An 8,604-nucleotide genomic window follows, 5' to 3' on the forward strand; every position below is an offset into this window, starting at 1 on the left:
TGCACTACTGTTTGTATACACGCGTGCTCATCTTGTAAAGTGAGGCATGTGTTTGTGTGCGTGGGTGGGATAAACTATACGAACCCATACCGTTTGTGTAACCTTGACCAGACTAAGCCAGAATATAATATTCTTTCCTACTGGAAAATCATAGACTAAATTTGGTTCGCGTTATTTTTTTCCGGAGAATCTTTATTTTTTCTACTTGATGTGATCCCTAGTTTCGAAATATGAAAGAGAATTTACCAGGCAGATCGAATATTGACACACCGTCATTTCAAAGAGCACTCTAGGAGAACGAGAGACAGAGACCGCTGCAATGTTTATCTCCCTTTTACCAGGAATGACCAGTGGCGTCTCCACCATCTCGCTTCTTATTAATCTGGTCCGCGCGCGTCCTGAGCGCTGACAGTCTGTCAGAAGCTGAAACCTCTGCCAACGTGACTGTGTTTTTTATAGAGCAGATATTCTTATCAAAGTGGCTGTATTTTCTGAAGTGATATACCATGAACTTTGCCAGTGTCGAACAGAAGACCAACCCGAGCTGTATTTTACTTTGAAAGCAACTTGTTCACTCAGTCACGTTCGAGGATGTGCTGGGTGCCGTGTGTACGAACGCGCGTCTTCGGGTAGCAAAGATGATCTACCCCCTTAACCAAAGCCCTCCACAGTGCTCACCGGGTGACACTTCAAACAAAGCTTCCCCCCACAATGGACGCTTGTTATTCAGAAGGTCAGGATCAATGTCTCCTGCAAAACAGGGTTTTGTGTCATGTGACGGGGTAGGCCTGTACGCAGGCACATCTGTCCAAATAACAAATAAAGTTTCTTCTAGAATTGCCGGTTGCCAAGGAAGCCGTATATTGCACGCGCTGCTCTTTGTCTTCTTCCGGCTTTATTCTCAGTCTTTTATTGCAAGTTATTGTTCTCTCTCTGACAAGTTGTTATTCTCTTTCTTACACTTTATTGCTCTCTTTCTTACAACCTATTGTTGTCTTTAGGGTGGATAACACTTCTCAGACCGTTCTTTATGTATTGTGTACCTATCCTCGTCATCAAACATGAGGACTTGTGTACAAAGTCCTTCGTTCCAGTGAAATCAGAGATCTCGAGAAAAACTAAAAACATTTTGCGGTACAATTTATCAAAAACATTGTTATACTAACAACATTTCTGTATACCTCATGGATAAAAAGTAACAACTTTTTAGGTTGAGACTTGTCTGTTTGTTTTCAGCTTTCAAAATTCTTCCTTCGCGCAACTTCCTTGGACAGAAGTGGGTTGCGGGTGTGAGAAAACAAATCATTGCAACATCTCTCTCTCCCCAGCTGAAAACTTATCGAAAACTCGCTTCCGGTGAAAAGGTTTTCATTCTCTATTATTGCGCAGTGAATGAGCGAAGCCGTCGATAACTTAATCACGGAATTCCATACCCCAGTGCATTTTTCGACTTATCGATAGCCTGCAATGCTCGGACGGGCTTGCAAAATTTTTCCACACCACATCCCTCCCCCAACTCCGGGTCGTCTACGGGGAAAGATCGATGGACTTAATCACCCCACCCGGCATCTAGAAAACCTGTATCTAGCCAAGCAATTACTGGAAATCGCTACAAAGTGCAGAGGGTGCAATATATGCTGCATGCTGGTGGTGGTCGGGTGGGGACGGTTGGGGGAGAAGAGAAAACAATTTAGAAAATAGCAACATAATGCTGTCATGCGCAAACAAAGCCGGATGTGACGTCCGAGCAGACCTAAGAGGGCAGAGAGGAGGCTGCTGCAGTTTTTCCTCTTAATGTAAATATGTTTGCTGAGACAGATGTAAATATTTTTAGAATTCCATCATTATCAAGTTCCATGTTTCGATAATAAAGCTATAGAATACCAAAATAACCAAGGGGTATAACCAGGGATGTCCATGGCACATATTTTTCTATCCCGTCCCATCCCGTCCCATGGCAATTTATGCCTGTCCATCCCGTCCATCCACGGGATGTTTCCCATGGGATTCCCATGGTATTAACAATCTATGGACAACACTGAAAACCACTTTCGCTTTTGTTCTATAATTCTGCTACTTCACATACAATAGATGATTCAGAGGAAAGATTTAAATCCTTGATGAATGAAATAACAGTAAATTTATTTTGCAATATCAAGTATCGACTACCATGGGAAATACAAATGTGTGCTGTCCCATCCCATCCCATCCCATGGGACGTTTCCCATGGGATTCCCATGGGATTCCCATTCCTATGGACAACAATGGGTATAACTCGATCATGTAAGATGCGTTCACAACAATTTTCGGGGTAACGCTTGCACAACAGGTAAGCAATCTCCATAGTCTTAAACTTTAAGAAAATGGGAAACAAAGAGGAGCAAACTAAATCAACAAAATCAAGCCTACAAGCCCCGCAAGCAAAAGCAAAAAGAATTGTTTCATTTCACGCGATCTGTTCTCTGGATGTCAACAAGTTAAGTCCAATAACAATGTCTTCCTTGACGATCATGTCGCTGGCAGTTTTGTCTGAGCAGGTCAAGGCCTGTCACTTCACAAAACCAATCTGGCATCAAAGGTGCCGAACACGCTGATTCGTGATGAGGGGATGAATGGTGCTGATGCCTTCGAGTACAGCTCAGCAGGACTTTGCGAACGTTGGACCGAGGTTCACAACCATGGACGTACACACACGCAAACACACACATGCACACGAACACACTGACAACACAAATACACATAAAGCTCATAAAGATAACAAAAGATAAAAACTCTCTTACCTATCCCTCTCTTTACAACACCATCTCCACATACACATACTGAAAGGCAGCGGTAAACATAAAACAAATTAAAATTAGCAAAGAACAAACAAACAAACACGTACAGACACCAACTCACTGACATCAACAGACACACTGACACACATTCTACACTAAACGCATGAATGCCCGCTCGTTGTGACATCTCCATCTCATCCGTACCTGACACGTGGCCTTCAGGCAGAACCCAAAGCTGATTATCGCAGCCAGCATCTAGCGATGACGACCACAGCAACGCCAGGCTGTGACGACACGCAGACCGATCTCTCAGGTGCACTCTCTCCTCACCTGTTCCCACCCCAACGCACTGACTGCTCCACGGACGCTGACATGGCAACGGACAAACAACGGGCTTGAGCAACGTGTCATAATCAGGAGAAACAACTCTGCGACTGGGCGCACAACTCCTGGGGAACAGCCAGTCGGCCATGATGCCATCGGTGATTCGTGATTTGAGAGCTGGGTGAAAGATTTGCACTCTGGGAACTACTTTTTGTCAGACAGTCGCGAGAACCAGGCGCCTAAGTGGTTGATGAATAATGGATGACGACTACTGTCAAGGTGTGCCAGCGATAAAGACTCAGAGACTACGGGAGGCAACTCAAAGGGAAGATAAGCGAGAGTGGAACACAGTAAGAAGAGAGGGTTTCTTGTTTTTTCTTCGGATGGAAAAGAAACCCATATAACAGCAGCTTACTGTCTTGGGAAAAAAGGAGAATTTTTATTCACGATCAGACTGAATAGCATGCGGGACATTCGCAGTTATTCTGCACACATGAAAACTAGAAAACAATTATAAAACAGGATGTGGAGAAACATCTGCGCCGGATAATACAAATATTAGGTAAGATATATGTATATTGTAATAATAAGATCAGGGACATGATGGTTACAGCAAAACCAGAGGCAGGTAAAAGTCCGTATGATCCATAACCTATTCACGAAGACTGTCCAAGCCTGGAGTCAGAAAAATCAGGAGTGACGTGCCAAGACCTTGTGTTTCTTATGTTTCTTATGTTTCTTTATTCAAGAAAAACACCTGTACAAGCTGGTCACGGACACAAGAAAATAGAATAAAAACACTCGTGTAGCCCACCCTGAGGAAACCTGGGGGCGGGAGCAGCTGTGTACGAGGTGCAATCATCCGAGTATCGGACTTTAACAAGAAGTTTATGGCTTCAAAGTCGGAGATTCCATTTCACCAGATAAGTGAAACTGTCTGGCATTAGTCTACAGAAGTCATGGTATACTGATTTACATCATTCTAGTGAAGTCAGAGTATTTACATCAGTCAAGAGAAAATCTAGCATCCTGCTTCATGTACCCCGTCTGGTCCCTCACGGTGCGCATGCGCACTTTATCCACTCTATTCCTTTCTCTTTTCTTTAACTCAGTGAGTTGTCACAGATACTGGCCTACTTCAATCTGTGTGGCTAGAATCCTCCAAATACTTTTGACCCTAAGCTGAGAAATCTGTTACACAGAAATCTGTCCCAGAAGCCGTATTAACTGACAGGAAGTTCTGCCTGATGTTGGTGGACCAACCATAGTAAGCTGCTCGGGTTACCATGTACTCTTTAAACCATCTCTACAGTGTAAGCACGCGGGGCACGAGCCCGCATTGCGGCATCGGAGAAGGGGTTAACAAAAGATCGATAGGAAAGGAGGAGCGGCGGCGAGAGGCTGTCAGGTGGGATGAGACCATCGTCCTCCCTGGCTGCGTCCTCCTGACAGACGAGCTGCAGTTGACAGAGCGAGGCTGACTACCTTGCCACTGAAAGGTGATTTCCCGTCTTCTTAATCAAACAACCGACAAGGGGAGGAAGGTTGGGGTGGGGGAGTCCAGTACAGGACACATAACCAAGATCATCTATCATCTTCCCAGTAACAGGCGAGGCTAACGACACCAACGACTGTCCCGTCCTACATGTCAAAAACACACGAGCGGCTCCCGTTTGCAGACTCGGAGCATGGAGGGACTACTTCCGTCGCACAAAGGAAGAAACGGGACAACAATGGGGACTAACCTGACACTGGAATCACAGCGATGACAAGGCAATGCACACAGTCCGGTTGTCGGCGAAGAATTCCACGGCGACCATTGATGCTGTTGACCTCGGCGTCGGAACTATCGCGCCTGCCGCACTACGACAAGGGCTCACGATCGTTGTAGCCGTTTCTGCTGGCGAAGTTTTAGCTTTTTGCGGGCGACAGCAGCAGCAGCAGCAGCGGCAACAGCAGCGGTGGTGTCGGCGATACAGCACAGCACAGTCCAGCAACTGCACGGTACAGCACAGTACAGCAAGCGGCAGCACAGCGCAGGCCGCACGCGAGACGGGCCTCCCCCTCTCCCTCCCCACTACCCCCACCACATTATCCCCCCTTCACCCTCCCCGTGCGATCCGATCGATGGCGCTTTCGCCCCGAAACTCGCGAGTCTCCGAATTGGATCTTGGGTTCCCGAGGATCCACAGCGGTCCTGCAGGAGACTACGACGCCCACACCGTCCTCTGTCGTCTCGAGCGCTCTCCTGACGAGGAGACAGAACATGTCTTTGCGGTTGGCAGCGACGTCGTGCGGGGCCGTGCGTGCCCGCCATATGTAATTCAAGGGCTGCTGTATCACTGAGCTGGGGAGAGATGGGTGTGAAGCTCTTGGGCCACTCCGCCCCTTAGTGACATTCTTAGGCTGTCACAAAATGTCAAACGTCTTGGATTTCTTTTTACATGACCTAATGTAAAAATAAATAAATAAATCACATTTTAGACAATATACTAATTATACCGGGTCAAAGAATTTAAAGTATGAGGAGGCGTAAAATTCATTCTGTAACTATGGCAACATGTTGTGTAGATATTCCTCAAAAAGAAAGGAAATCGGGGGAAATCAATTCATAAGTGGGCAGAAGATTGGATGAAACAAATAGAATGAAATGAACGTTTTTTAAAAGGGAAAACAATAGTCTCAAAAGTACATTTTTTTTTAATTTTTAGTGTCACTGGACACTATTATTCATTAAAATTAAAAGGTCATTGGGGTCAATGGTTCACATGGGCGTTCTGTGGCAAAAGTTTGACGAGTGTGTGGGACAGACTTCAGTGTGTAGTGAATGAGGAAATGCTAGCTACATCCCGAACCCCGTGCCGTCCTCCCATCCTTCCCCGATCGATCTATTGTTCATAGGGTCTTGTTTAGCAGAGTTGCTCTAAAAAGATGCAAAAATTGATGAAGGAAAATGGAGAATAAAAGAAATGAAAAAAAAAAATACAGAAACAAGTGAGGGAGGAAGAAAAAAAGGAAGAAGGAATTGAAAAAAGAAAGAAAATGCGGAGAAAATGAAAACATAATTTATAAGAGACGAGAAAGAAATGGAAAGAAGAAATAAAAATGAAGGTAGAGGAAGTGATTTACTGGTGGACAGAATATTCGAGCGCCTGGCACGCGTGACGACTCGCCCTTCCCCATCGTTTGCAGGAAAGAAAAACAGATTCTCTTGGGTTAATATATCACGCAAACAGACATTTATCCCGTCTTGAATCATTTTTGAACTCGTCCACTTACTTATTCGTTCACTCATGCCCCCTCCCCCCACTTTTCCACTACCTCCTACCTTGTTTACCTTATCTACCTACCTCATCTACCTGCTTACAAGCCCAAGGGAGCTCGCGCTTAGACCTCACCCACTAGTCATCACCCTCGGTACGATCTGTCATCGGCCAGCAGCTTAGGATCCAAATAAACGAGAGCTTTCAACGGTCTGTTAAATGGCGTGGTGGGGAGCAGCACTTCTTTTTAGAATTCTTTGTAAGTTTCAGTGCATGATACTGTTTCTCAAAATGTGATAAAGACAAAACCATATCTCAGTAACCTTTGGTTGCTGTAGCCTTAAAAGCTTAAAGGTAACCATGTGCAATCCTGTTTGAAGCATTACCCAGGAAAAAAATGCACCCGCAATTCTACTTTAAATGCCCCTTGTTCCACATGACATGCATCCACCACAAATAAGAGAGGTAACGTTGCTCCAAATCTTTTAATAAATTTTCACTAAATCGTGATCACTGTGGAAGGTGTATATATCTTGAGGACAAAGCACTCAGGGAACAAGGTGCTGCTTATATTGACCCAGATTTATAATTTGAGCCGTAACAGTAGACATTCTTCATGACTCAATTAATGTTTTCTATCATATAGGTTGGAAAAAAATTCAACGTCGAGTTGAAGGGGAGGGTCTGATGCAAAACTTAAAAAAAAAAAAAAATAAATCTGAATAAATTACGTCGCTCCCCCCCCCTTAGGCTCGGGTAGCTAATTTCACTAATACCGGATAAGAAACTTTTAAATAAATGATCACCTTCGCGCCCCCATTGTAAGGTTGAGAACCGCTGCTTTAAGGAATGACCTTTAACCTGGTATACTGCAGATCGTGGTATAGCAAGATAGAAGCGTTTGGTTATTAATTAAATGATGTATCAGTGTTATCAGGCTAATTTCGTGGAACAAAAGAGATGATGATGGCCAAAGTCTTAGCTTAAGAGCAACAAACAAACTTAGAGATAACCAGTCACCAGCGCGCAGTAATGGTCTCCCCTTTCCTCTGGCAAGCGGCATCACAGACATACACACTGGAAGCTGACAAAGGAAGACAGGATGTGCTAAGTACGCCTAGCTAATGAAGCCATTTCTTTAGTGATTGGCTATCACCTTTGATTACTCAAGCGGGCAACGTGGCGCTTAGCGACTCAAGCGCTCACGCACGTGCACACACACACACACGTAGGCACGCCAGGAGGTCAGGGCGATTGCATATTGTCCACACAGATCCGTCCATCACACGCTCTTCCACCCTTCTCAGAAAACCTGTCATCGGTTTCATCTGCAGCCGCCGGCAACGTTTTCTCAGCTGCCTTCTCGTGGCGACAGTCGATGTCCGCTGCCACTTGTTGCGGCCTGGTCCTTGCCGAGGGCTTGGGATGACATTTGGTGGCGATTCTGAGCAGGTCCAGCGAGGGCAAAAAAATTGTGGAGAGCCCGGAGCAAGTTGGCTGCAGCTGCTGGTATGGATAGAGCGAGTCTGGCAGAATGCATCTTGTGCCCAGAGAATACAACTGCTCCTTTTTTCTTTAATAAATTTGACATGCTGAGAGTGGTTGACCGTCTTTCTTTTGTGTAACGTAAGGCTCTCTAGTGGTGGAGGTCATCAACATAAGTTTGGCGGGTTGTGCCAACATTTCGATAGTGGTAAAGCTAATTCATTTTATTCATTTGCTGAACAGTCTACACAGGTCGTCGAGCGGTTCGCCACAGAGATGGTCAGCAAGTCCTGTATGGTACAATTAGTCTATTCCGTTGTTTGCCAACCTGTTCTTCCTCTGTCATCGTCGGCGTTAATCTTCCTCTACTTACCCCGAAGGACGCTCTCAGACAGACTGTTGTAAAGTGTGACAAGGCCAACCAGACGGGCCTGCCCAGTTTTATTGTTGCCAGGAGTTTTCGATGGTCCATCAGGTCAACGATCGTGACTTGTACATATTTAATAATAATAAAGTTCGCGTATATAGGGCCATATCCTGCCATATCGGTGCCGTCATTTGATGATAAAATTATGGAGGCGAAATATGAAGAAACAATTTTATTGCATCGAACAGGTAAATATTGTATAAATGTAAGTACAGGAGCGTCCCACACAACCATTTGAAAATAGTCGTGTCTATAAAATATGCTCATGACATTCATATAGGACGTACACATATATGGCGCGCGTGCACGCGCACACACACAGACAGGC

At 45.0% G+C, this 8,604-nt stretch overlaps 1 protein-coding gene across 1 annotated transcript in view; it reads right to left on the bottom strand.

Moving 5' to 3' along the window:
- Positions 1-5,087, bottom strand: part of LOC112573395 (neurocalcin homolog) — a 60,426-nt gene extending 55,339 nt beyond the window's left edge. Inside the window, exon 1 of the mRNA XM_025253715.1 lies at positions 4,847-5,087. The gene's annotated coding sequence lies outside the window, so the exon portion shown is untranslated. The remainder of the gene's footprint in view (positions 1-4,846) is intronic.
- Between the last annotated feature and the right edge of the window lie 3,517 nt (positions 5,088-8,604).

Source organism: Pomacea canaliculata, linkage group LG10, assembly GCF_003073045.1.
Source record: "Pomacea canaliculata isolate SZHN2017 linkage group LG10, ASM307304v1, whole genome shotgun sequence".
In the NCBI taxonomy this organism is placed as follows: Eukaryota; Metazoa; Mollusca; class Gastropoda; order Architaenioglossa; family Ampullariidae; genus Pomacea; species Pomacea canaliculata.